The 12,882-nt window shown below is 40.6% G+C and overlaps 1 long non-coding RNA gene across 1 annotated transcript in view; it reads right to left on the bottom strand.

The window, feature by feature from the left end:
- Nucleotides 1-814, bottom strand: part of LOC145532092 (uncharacterized) — a 49,194-nt gene extending 48,380 nt beyond the window's left edge. Inside the window, exon 1 of the long non-coding RNA XR_014072985.1 lies at nucleotides 697-814. This is a non-coding gene — a long non-coding RNA (uncharacterized LOC145532092). The remainder of the gene's footprint in view (nucleotides 1-696) is intronic.
- Nucleotides 815-12,882: the final 12,068 nt, after the last annotated feature.

Below are 12,882 nucleotides of genomic sequence, written 5' to 3'. Positions count from 1 at the left end.
AGAACATGCGGGAGAGGAAAATGCTGAAAAACAGAGAGAATAGGGGAGGATTTATATTTCCATGTTGGCAGTTGATCACATTCAGTCTTATTCAATGAAGCTGCTTCAGTGGCTGTTGCCATGGGAACCAGACATGATTAAGTAGTTTATTGGATGCCGTTTCCATGGACCAATGTTCTAAAGCGGGGTCAGGGTTTCACCCTCACTTTGGGTCTTCCAAAGTTGCCAAGGTATTTTCTTTTAACAGGTGTGTTTTTAATTTCACTGTCAATGAACACCTATAATATGTGAAATAAAATGGCTAAATTCATGAACTTAATATTGGTAGGATTTTGATTATTTTGTCAGAAATAAAATAATTTAGCATACTCGCCAGAAGGAGGCTGTAATTAAAAAATTTACATGTGCGCACAGTGAACTTTGCATCACAATGTAGAAGGGATCATCTCACTTTGTAAGATCATGAAGACCATCACTGATTTGCAGTATTTCTCTTTCCTGACTGTGCTGGTTCAGCAGAATATTCATCACTGTAGTGACGTTGTAGTTACCTTCCCAAGATTGTCACACCCCTCATTTGTTCAAACCGGACAGTTCTCTGCTAAGAATCTGGACAGACATTCCGTCTTCCTAACCACCTAATGAGATGTAGCAACACTGCTTTCCTCCTCATATTCAGCCCCCATAGTTACTCACATGACACGCATGGACAGGCAGCTGACTCTTAGATACTGTGTACCCAGGATTCTTTCCAGAAATGCTCCACAGCAGTCAGTGTGTGGAAATCAACACACACCAAACTAAGCAAATAGCTGGGAGCTGGGGCAGCGCTGTCTACAAAGCTACGTGCAGACCTGGGCTTTGCTGCTCCGAGTTGGGTGACTTGTTTCCTTTGCCGCAACGGCTTCAGGATTTCTGGGAGGCACTTCTCAGTTTCTTCCTCAAGCCAAAAGGACTTAGCTGCTGGAAGTGTTGTCAGCTAACAGCTGGGGCCCTCTCCTGAAATCACCTTCTCCTAAAAAGAGCCAGCTCCCTCAGGGGCATGCTTCCTTCCTTCCTGGGCATCTCACAAACAATATGTGGTTTATGGGGCGTGGGGTGGGATGGGGTGGGGGGGCGACTGGTATGAAAGCCTGAGCACCTCATTCCCACCCACCTTGCTCCAGCGCCAGACCCTTGTGAAGGATCACCCAGCTCTAGAGCTCCCTGCAGAGTCCGCCACAGCACTTGTTGAGACTTCTCCAAAGCCCAGCTTCTTCCCCTGCCCAACCCTGCTTTTTTCACTCCATTTGCAAGGGTGCTGCTCACTAGGGCACTCCCTAGGAACATGCACGTCAGCCTCCACCTAAGAACCTGCTTCCCAGCATAAAGACCAGCAACAACTCTGAACTTCTGAGAAATTCCCTCCCCTATTTTTACAGTGCAATTTTGGGGCGACTTAGTCCCTGCTAAGCCTCAGGTGTAAAGCATCTGGAAAAGCCCATCAGCTCCTCCATCCCCAGGCCACGTGATTTCTGAATTAGGGCAATGAAGTAATGAGAAGAGGTCTGATGAAGACATTGAAAAATGAAGCTTTCCTAATTTTCCAGATCTACCAGAAGAGATAGTCTCTGTCACTGAATGTGAACAAGGAAGCATGTGGACTTTGAGTTATCCTTAAAATGATGAGAAGTTTGCTGAGATTATAGCCAACCTAGGAAAGAGGAGGAGAGAAATAATCACTCATTGAGTCACTGGTTCAAACTACACCTGCACCAGTTGCCTCTGAAGCCAGCCTGCCTCTGGATTTCTCAACCTGTGAACCATTAATCCACACTGTTGCCTAAGTTAACTTTATGTTTCCCAACTGTAAAATGGCATTGATGATGCTACAGCCTTTCTAATGAGGGTGTTTTAGAGAATACATTATCAATGTATCCAGTGTATCAGAAGTGCATCACAGATGTCAGTGATTCACATGGCTTTGAAAAATCCTTGGCTGATTTACATGATGGAAGACAATGCGTTTTCCTTAAGCACGTGTTCCTCAGAGGAACAAAAGTTTTTATTGGACAATATCTGGGACTGTCTTCAACCTGTAGTTTGATGCTCGATCCAGAACTGAGATTTTCAGTTTGTAAGCAGTGGTATTTTAAAAAACTGAAATCTCATGTGGAGACCATAGATATGTATATACATGAAAGTGAAAGTGTCAATCGCTCATTTGTGTTCGACTCTGTGATCCCATGGACTGCAGCCTGCCAGTCTTCTCTGTCCATAAAATTCTCTAGGCAAGAATACTGGAGTGGGTTGCCATTCCCTTCTCCAGGGATCTTCCCTATCCAAGGATCAAACCTGGGTCTCCCACATTGCAGGCAGATTCTTCATTGTCTGAGCCACCAGGGAAGTAATAATAATAGTAAGTATAGGGTACTTGCTATGTGCCAGGTACCATGCTTAACACTACATTTTTAGGATATATATGCATGCTTGTACAATAATGAATTCATTGAAACTTCCTGATAATTCTATGGTGTACACACTGCTATCATCTCTGCTACTTCTTGTGAAACCTCTCCAGTACATTCACAATAGTGAATGCGGGAATCTGATGACTATGAATATTTTCTCTGAATAATGGATACTTCGAAAGCAGCATCGGGTCACAAGACTTTTTTTAAAAAGCAGGAAATAAAATGTGTGTAGCACAAATAGTCTAAAGTAATAACTACACGCATACACACACATACATATTCATTCAGAGCTTTAGCTATCAAGTGAGAGCAGTTGTTGAGAAATGCAACAGTTCTTCCATTTTCTAAATAGTCCTGAGAAAACAATTTGCAAGGGGAAGGAAGATTAAGGAAAGGAATGAATACTACTTTATACAGAAATGTGAAATTTTATGTTCATCAGAGAGAGAATTACAGAGCATGTTGGGAAAATGGTTTATTTCCCCCTTTTGGGTTTAGGCTATAGGAACAATTAACATCTGTCATTGGGAGACTGTGTATTTATGTTTATGTGTGTATGAGCCTTCAGTTCCCTTATGGGAAAGCAGGAAATAGAGATTTTTCTCTGCAACTACACTGGTAGGGAGACTGGAGTTCAAGGTTAGGACTTGGGGCTCCATGTCCATTCTGAACTCTTCAAAGGGACCTGGAATACCAAAACCATAAGCTGGCACTTACGCCCCCAGTGTATTGACCCAGGCAAAATAAATAAGCCTCAGGACCATGTACCACTCAGGGAAGAACACTGACAATGACCAAAACTAAGTCCTCAGGGCAGGGCCTGGGGTTTTGAACTAACGGAAGAGCTATGCATGGCAGCGAACAAGCATCTTTTACAAAGAGTGGAAGATGAGTTGGTGGGGTAGGTTTATGAACTAGGGTGTGTCAAAAAGAAATCCCAGTGAAGAATTAAACTTTTTGGAAAGTTTTCCTTTGAGCCAGAGGAAAATTCTTACATAGGCTCACTTTAAATGGCTTCCTTTTTATGTGGTCTAAGTTTTCCTCAACAATGTAATGAAATCTGATACCTCTACAGACCTTGAGAGTTGTAGTGATATTGGAGCAGAGGAAGTGGCAGAGAGGCTGCCAAACTGTGTGTTGGTCAAAGGCAGAGGAGAGAGAGGCAGACCCCTCAGGCTTGGCAGGCTGCTGGGCTCCATAATCTGAAGATCAGGAACCTCTTGAGGGTCCTAAAACAAACGTGGCTGCCCTTAAGGATCCAAAACACTGAACTTGAATTATAAGTGGAGTCAGTTAAGCTCTTTTTTTTTTTTTTTAAGCAGACGGTTATCAAAAGTCCATTACAAAAACTGCTCCACAGAATTGAAAATATTTTTCAATATTTCCTGTGGCAGAAATGCAAAATCATGTTAGTGGTTGTTCACAGAAGTTGTGGGAACTGTGTATTTCTTAAAGAGAGAAATTTAGTACATATGGGCCTGACATCATTATCTGGAAGGGTTCTCTAGGTAAGTCCTCCAGTTTCATGAAATCCCAAGTATATTTTTTGGTCGATGCTGCATGACAAGACTTGCAGACAGAAAGAGAGGGGAGTGATGTGGGACAGGAAGCCAAGAGCTCCAACTTCAGCTCACCATCAGCCAGCACGGTGCCTTCAGCCATATCTCCTTGGCCTCTTAGAGCCTCAGACTTCTCTTTAAAATGAGAGTTTTGCAGATTCCACAATTAGAGATTCATTATTTTTGCCTGAAGTGTTTCTTCCTGCTAAAATACACATGCCCCTGATTGTTGTCAGAAACCACAATCAGGTATTTATGATAAAGTGGATTTATTCAAGAACAGGCTTTGGAAGGGGTTACTGAGGTAAAGAAAGAACACAGAAAAGGGAGGAGGGTCAAACCAACATACATTTTTCATTACAGCTAATCAGCTAAGAGGGAAAAAAAATGGAGCGTTTTGATAGTGTCACCTTGTCACGGTAAGAGGGAATATATGTCACCCCAGAAAGAGTTGAGTTTTACTAAGTATTTGTACCACTAAGAACAATTGCTAGCAGTGCCAGTTAAAACCTTGGGGTACAAAATTATCATCATTGGGTTTTTTCCTGGGTTATGACTGCCAGGTATACTTCAGAGTAAGAAAATTAATTCCTTTCTTTCAGATTTCCCCTCTAAAATGTATATCTGATGATCACTTCTTAATTGTCATTTATTGAGAATTTAAGAAAGTTCTGCTCTGTTTTATCAACTCCAAAGTAAAAGACTGATCAATAATTTTTCTAAAAAATGAGAACATTGAGGAAGTAATCTCTTAGGTCCCTTCCAACTTTGAAATATTTCAGTTGTGTGTTGGGCTTTACTTCCCGAAAGTGGAGGTATTTGAAGATCATGACCACAGGACCCAATTAAAGGAGAAGGCACCAAGCTCAGGGTTGACTCATTGAGAGCAGAAATGCATCCTGCCTGCATTTGTTGAGCAATAAAAGGAGAGCAATATCTTATAGTTAGTGGCATCTCAAAATTTCTTCCAGAAGTTTAGCAGACACTGTGAATTAGAGATGGAACTGGTATAAATTTCTCCTTAGAAGTTAAGCTGGGCAACTCAATACAGGGCTCAGTATAAACTCCTTTTAGAAGCAGCCAAGGAAATGGTCTTAACAGATACAACATTCTTGGATGGTTCAGGACAATCTCTTAGCCCAATCATCTGATCCTTATAGTTTAAGAAACCAAACAAAAATACTTCTCAGGTATCATTTAAAATTTTTAATTGAGTCTTGATTAGAGACTATTTTAAACTGTCAGGAGAAAATACAAAAGATATTTTAGCTCTGAAATAAGCTTTATTCCTCATAGAAAAAAAAAAAATGAACATCTGGGCACATTTCCTCCTCATGGTTTCCTCAGGAACAGATGAGCCTGGGACCTTTGACCCTTGTGGTATCTGGTGACTCATTCTTTATATGCAAAGATCATTTTAGTTGTGTGAAGAAGATTTTCCAGTACAGACCTATTCCCTGCAAAGTGGATTTCTTCCCAGGGAATTTTATCTATCCACATGTTTTATGATTTATTTTTAAAGACTTGAAACATTTTTGGTTCCTTGGAGGATGATTTGAATTCACTTAACAAAATACAGGCCCCTTTGTGAGCTAGAATTTCAGGAGCCGTAACTTGACAAAGGTGATTTATGGCTTTTATGAATGTTGGAAAGTAGGAGTTTCAGTGGATTAAATTCCACTTAAAACTTGCTGGTAATTTGTGACATAGCTGTTTAAGGTATTAGAACAGAGTGAAAATTCCTGAGTAAGTTTTAGCCAGGTAAATGACAACTTCAATTGCACAATTATTAGGAGACCAATTTTCATCTCAGTGTACATGACACAAAATTTTGCCATAGATATAAAAGTGAGATGCTTTACTTTAAAGGCTATAGTCTCCTAATGTTGATATTCTCTATGAATGTAAGAATTTTAAAGTGCCAAGATCTAATCTGGAGTTTCATTCATGTGCTCATACAGAAGAATTTGAGTTCAAACCTTCTTTTCCTGCTCCATCAAGACAATGCCCACCTCATGGGATGTTGGTCTTAGAGAAGGGAAAAAGAGAACAATGATAAACTGCAATGAGAAACACAGGAAATGAGATGTTGTGAGAAATTCCTTCTAGCCCCTGCATGTTAGGTTGACTGCATCTATGTCACAGAGGGCCATGACCACAGTAAAACAGAAACGGTTTAGCTAAATACTTTTCACTGAAGGGGTCCCAAGAGTGTCCTTAATTTTGGTTTTAGATGCTGAGTAACCTGATCCATTTTCATATATATGGGTGCTATTGTGTGGGATTGGTCACATCCAGCAGAAGCCCTAGTTAGGAGAGAAGCAGTTCATTGTTTATGTAGCCTCTGATTTGTTGCAAATCTAACAAGTTGCATTAAAGACTCCCAAAGCCCTCCTTTGTGGAAAAGTAGGGCTGACATTATAACTATGGGAATAACTGTGATGATGGACAGGAAAAAGCTGCTAAAAAGAGAATAAAGGGAACAAAGAGGCATACATCAGGTAAGATAGTCAAGGGAAGTCGAGTAGACAATATTCAGCTAACACCTACAGGAAGAGAAAGAGCCAGAATAAGAAAAGTATGGGAAGACCTCCTAGGTAGAATAAACAGCATATTCAAAGGCCCTGAAGCAGGACAGGCTGGTGTAATGAGCCAAAGAGAGTACTCTGAAACAAGCTTGAAAAGTGAGTAGGAGTGAAGTCCTAAGAAGCTTGGAGGGCACTGCAAGTTTATATTTAATTCTGGATGTAGTAGGAATCCATTGAGCAGTGTTAAATAGATCATAACATGAACAAATTTTTATTTTAAGATGCATCTATTGTCTGTGTAGAGAATGGGTTGGATAGGCCAAGGAGATTGGGTGGTAATAAAAGATCAGTTCAGTTCAGTCGCTCAGTCGTGTCCGACTCTTTGCGACCCCATGAATCGCAGCATGCCAGGCAGGCCTCCCTGTCCGTCACCAACTCCCGGAGTCTACCCAAACCCATGTCCATTGAGTCGGTGATGCCATACAGCCATCTCATCCTCTGTCATCCCCTTCTCCTCCTGCCCCTAATCCTTCCCAGCATTAGGGTCTTTTCCAATGAGTCAACTCTTTGCATGAGGTGGCCAAAGTATTGGAGTTTAAGCTTCAACATCAGTCCTTCCAATGAACACCCAGGACTGATCTCCTTTAGGATGGACTGGTTGGATCTCCTGGCTGTCCAAGGGACTCTCAAGAGTCTTCTCCAACATCACAGTTCAAAAGCATCAATTCTGCGGCGCTTAGCTTTCTTCACCGTCCAACTCTCACATCCATACATGACCACTGGAAAAACCATAGCCTTGACTAGACAGACCTTTGTTGGCAAAGTGATGTCTCTGCTTTTCAATATGCCATCTAGGTTGGTCATAACCTTCCTTCCAAGGAGTAAGCGTCTTTTAATTTCATGGCTGCAATCACCATCCGCAGTGATTTTGGAGCCCCCAAAAATAAAGTCTGACACTGTTTCCACTGTTTCCCCATCTATTTGCCATAAAGTGATGGGACCAGATGCCATGATCTTAGTTTTCTGAATGTTGAGCTTTAAGCCAACTTTTTCACTCTCCTCTTTCACCTTCATCAAGAGGCTCTTTAGTTCTTCTTCACTTTCTGCCATAAGGGTGGTGTCATCTGCATATCTGAGGTTATTGATATTTCTCCCGGCAATCTTGATTCCAGCTTGTGTTTCTTCCAGCCCAGCGTTTCTCATGAGGTACTCTGCATATAAGTTAAATAAGCAGGGTGACAATATACAGCCTTGACGTACTCCTTTTCCTATTTGGAACCAGTCTGTTGTTCCATGTCCAGTTCTAACTATTGCTTCCTGACCTGCATACAGGTTTCTCAAGAGGCAGGTCAGGTGGTCTGGTATTCCCATCTCTTTCAGAATTTTCCACAGTTTCTTGTGATCCACACAGTCAAAGGCTTTGGCATAGTCAATAAAGCAGAAATAGATGTTTTTCTGGAACTCTCTTGCTTTTTTGATGATCCAGCGGATGTTGGCAATTTGATCTCTGGTTCCTCTGCCTTTTCTAAAACCAGCTTGAACATCTGAAAGTTCACGGTTCACGTATTGTTGAAGCCTGGCTTGGAGAATTTTGAGCATTACTTTACTAGCATGTGAGATGAGTGCAGTTGTGCGGTAGTTTGAGCATTCTTTGGCATTGCCTTTCTTTGGGATTGGAATGAAAACTGACTAATAAAGGATAGGTTGATAAAATCAACAGCACTTCTGAAGAACTGAATTTAGAGAGTGAAAAGAAGGATGCATCAAGATGTACTGAAGTTTCTCACCAAAGTGTCTAAATGTGAGATGATGTCATTTACAAGACAGGTAAGGCTTAGGCTGGGGCAGCAGGTTGGAGGTGAGGAACCAAAAGCAGCAGGAGACACACTGTCATGTCTCTGAAATTCCCTAGTTGAAATACCAAGAAGGCAGTTAGATATAGGAATCTTGAGTTCTAGGAAGAGATGATGACTGGAAATATTAATGTTGACATTGTTGGCGTCTAGATGGTGTCAGAGCCAAGGTATTGAAAAAGATTATGCAGAAAGAGCTCAGAAAGACAAGAGAAATGATCAAGAACTCCAACATTTAGAGACTGGATGGTGAAAAAACAACTTATATAGATAGCAAACAAGGAGATGGTTGTTTGCTGAGCAAACAAGGAGAAAATTACATCCTAGAAATCAGGAGGAGAGTATTTCCAGAAATAGTAGGGTGCTTAACTGGGTTTTTGCTGCTTAGAAATCAGTAAGTTCAAAAACAGAAAAATGTCCATCAGATCAGGCAATAAGGAGGCTGTTGTTAACCACAGTGAAAGCAGGTCTGAAGAAATAATGGGGGCAAAAGCCAGGCCAGAGGTATTGGGGAGGTAAAGTAGAAACAGCACGCAGAGGGCATTTTTCCAAGAAATTTGGCTGTGATGAAAGTAGCTTAGAAACTCTTTGCTTCCCTACATGTTATAAAAGAACAAAGCTGTAAGGTTCTTGCCACAATACAATGTTTTTTCCCTTCCTGTTTTGACTGCAATGTTCCCTTTGCTTCAATTTTCAATTAACACTAACTGGAAAATCACCTCCTTTCATCCCAGCATGAAACCTGGACATTATTGTCCTGTAAAGTAACTACTAATTATATTGGCAAAAGTAAACTTCCTGGAAGACTGTGTCCTTGCTGAATAAAGATATCATTTAGGCAACCCCAATTTCTTGTTAGAAGCTTAAAATATCCTTCTGTCTCATAAAACCAATTAAATATTCAGGAGAAATATTCCCCTTGTAGCTCAGCCAAGAAATTGAAAATGACCTTTTAAGTTTGTCTCCTGTTGTTAGTGCAGGAGTAACTTGGAAAGAAAAAAAATTGGTCATTTTTCTCACTTCTCTTTTACCTCTTAGCTTCACAAGATGTGTCAGGAATATAAGCTCTCGGAATGAGACGTAGAGACCTCATTCTCAGCTTCAGTACCCAAATTATTACTTCACTTTTCCTCAAAATGCTCCTGGTTCCAGTATTACATATCCCCTTTGTCTCTTCTTTTCTCCCAATATTATCTTTTCCTTGGCTTAACAGAGCTCAGTTTCTCAAATGACCCCCAATGACACCCCATCTCCTGTTATTCATATTCTTGTTATTCATACTCTCCCTCATTAAGGCCAACCTCTGTGACCAATAGAATTATGGAAATGAAAGAGGACAAATTATAACACTTAGGTCACAAAAAACACTGTGACCTCCACCTTACTCTCTCCTGGACTGCTTACTTTGTCAGAAGGCAGCCACCATGTCATGAGAACAGTAAAGCAATTCCTAGAGAGGTCCTTCTGGGAAAGATCTGAGGTTCCCACCTATAACTAGAATTATTCAAGCATTCCATCTTGGAAATGAATCTTTCAGCCCCAGCTGAGCCTTCAGAAGACTACATATAGCCCAGATAACATTTTGCTGTAGCCTTCTGTGAGACCTGGAATCAGAACCACTTAACTAAGCTGCTTCTAAATTACTGATCCACAAAAAATGGGATATAAAAAACTTTAACAACACCGAATTTTGAGGAAAAGATAGCTAATACATCACTGAAAGTCAATTACTGTGAAATGTTCCACAAATTTTCAGAGGAGTTTACACATTCCAAAAAGGATAGTTTTAAACTCAAATCTATAATTGATAATTTTCAGACAACAGGAAAAGTGAAGTGAAGGCTGCAATACAAGGAATAAGGAGAGGAGATAATTTCTCTTTGCAAATGTATGTTTTGGGAAGCAGGAGAGGGCAGAAGATACTAATATAGAGTAAATGGGTCCTGATAATCTGCTCTCCGATCAAACCCCTCCTAAACCCATACATCTTATCAGAGCTTGTTTCCTTTCTTCTCTTTGAAAAACTATTTCACTGAAGTAGATTATCATGGTAGATTAAAAGTAGTCTCTTCTAGGGAAGCCAGCCAACTTAGACCAGCATGCCAGGATGAAGCTCAAGCTACCTATCTGAAGAAGTCCTTGAAAGGAGAGAGATGCCTGAGCTGTTTCTGTTATCCCAGCTAAGATGCCAGACCTGCAAGTAGAGAAGCCATCTTGGATATCTGGTCCAGTCAGCCTTTCAGCCAACTCTAGCCCCAGCTGCCAGCTGATGACAACTGCATGAGAAACTCTGAGCAAGAACCTCCCAGCTGAACCCGGTCAACCAACAGAACTAGAGAGATAATAAAATGGTTGTTTTAAGCCACCAAATTTTGGAATGGTTTGTTCTACAGCAAAAATAATTATAACAATGAAAGAGGAAATTAAGCAGAGAACACTAGGAATGTCTGTTGAGGCTGGCAATCATTAGTTTGTAATGGAGCCATTTGTCTGACTTTGTTATTAATACTTTCTCTAGCTTAGCTTCTTAGGTTCAGGATCAGAGGGAGTGGATAGCAGCACTTCTGCAAGATGATGATGATAATGATGGTGATGATGATGGTTTAGTGGTTAAAGCAACAATTTATTATCTTCTAGAGGTTTGGGCTTGACGCGCTCATTAGGGCAGTTCTTACTTGGTGTGTCTCAGATGGTGGCAGAGAGTTTCTTTTTCTACCCAATCTCTCCACATGACTAGCATGGGCTTCCTCACAGCATAGCAATTTCAAAGTACTCAGATTTCTTACATAGCAGCTGGCATCCCTTGGAGCAAACATTCTAAGAGACACAGGCAAAAGCTATAGGGTTTTGAAAGATTATTATTTTGCCAATGACATGAAGAGACATTAAACACCAAAGAGGTGAAAAATGGACATGCAATAAGACTAGGTTCGAATTTTTTTAAATGATTTTATTTATTTCTTTATTTATTTTTGGCTGTGCTGGGTCTTCATTTCTGCGTGGGCTTTTCTCTAGCTGTGGTTAAGTCAGGGCTACTCTTTGTTGCAGTGTGTAGGCTTCTCATTGCAATGGCTTCTCTTATTGTGGAGCTTGGGCTCTAGGGCATGTGGGCCTTGTTATTTGTGGCACACAGGCTCAGTAGCTGTGACTCCTGGGCTCTGAAGCACATGCTCAGTAGTTGTAGAGCATGGGCTTATTTGCTCTGAGGCATGTGGGATCTTTTTTTTACCACTGAGCCACCCAGAAAGCCCCTAGGTTCAATTTTAAAAGGAGAAAAGGAATGAGAAATTGGAGCTATGGTGCCCAAAAACTTGTTATCTAGAACCAGTGTTGCCCAAAATAAGTTCCTTTTCTTTTTTAAAGTACACACTGCTATATTTTAAAAATAAATAAATAAAACTGTGCTGAAAGCAAAACAAAAATTTTTTTAAGTAAATTAAATCTTTCAGGATTTATAAGAGAAAACAAAATCTAAAGCTAGTCCTTGACCATTAGCATTTTCTCTTCTGAACTCTTGGTCACCTTATTTCATCCACACTTTTTGTGTCTTCTATTATAGTTACTTGGGCCTTTGAATTATTCCCAGCTATAAGATGGTGACATCCAATAGGACAAGGGCCATCCTATTTTTTTTTTTTTGAACATCATAGTAGCCTCATGCCCTGTTTCAAGCAGGGCTTCCATAAGTCTGTAGTTCTGCTAGACATTTGTTCTTTAAGAAGAAACATTAACATCCTCTTATTTTTCTTGATCATGAAGCAGAATGCTGAAAGCTTTCAAGACAACTAAAAAATGCTTTCCATCTTTATTGTTGGTTGCTTTGATGACTTCTTGTTCAGGTTAACCTCCTCAACCTTGAGGTAGCTCTTGACTTTAGTGAAGGCCTTTAATGGCAAGTACTTCAAACTCGGATGTTAAGTATACCATTTGATAATGAAAATACTTATTCTTCAGGGAGGTAGGGAAAGGCAGGATGACTCTTTGTCAGTTTGAATATTTGGCATGGCCTCTGGCTGGCAACAAGATGGCATCTGAGAGGTTAGAGAAGTTTTGGAGCTAAGTATCCTTAGGCTTATCAAAAGGATAGTTTCTACTGGACAGTCAGGAATAACCTTTCACTGTGTGGATCACAACAAACTGTGGAAAATCCTCAAAGAGATGAGAATACCAGACCACCTTACCTGATTCCTGAGAAACCTGTATGCAGGTCAAGAAGTAATAGTTAGAATCAGACACGGAAATAAGGACTAGTTCAAAATTGGGAAAGGGGTACATCAAGGCTATATGTTGTCACCCTGCTTATTTAACTTCTATGCAGAGTACACCATGCAAAATGCCAGGTTGGATGAAGCTCAAGCTGGAATCAAGATTCCCTGGAGAAATATCAATAACCTCAGATATACAGATAACACCACCCTATGGCAGAAAGCAAAGAGGAACTAAAGAGCCTTTTGATGAAGGTGAAAGAGAAGAGTGAAAAACCTGGCTT

This window comes from Giraffa tippelskirchi, chromosome 13, assembly GCF_054371585.1.
Source record: "Giraffa tippelskirchi isolate mGirTip1 chromosome 13, T2T-mGirTip1v1.2.pri, whole genome shotgun sequence".
Taxonomy (NCBI): domain Eukaryota; kingdom Metazoa; phylum Chordata; class Mammalia; order Artiodactyla; family Giraffidae; genus Giraffa; species Giraffa tippelskirchi.
Note: the sequence above shows the minus strand (reverse complement) of the source record. Positions and strands in the feature narration are given on the sequence as shown.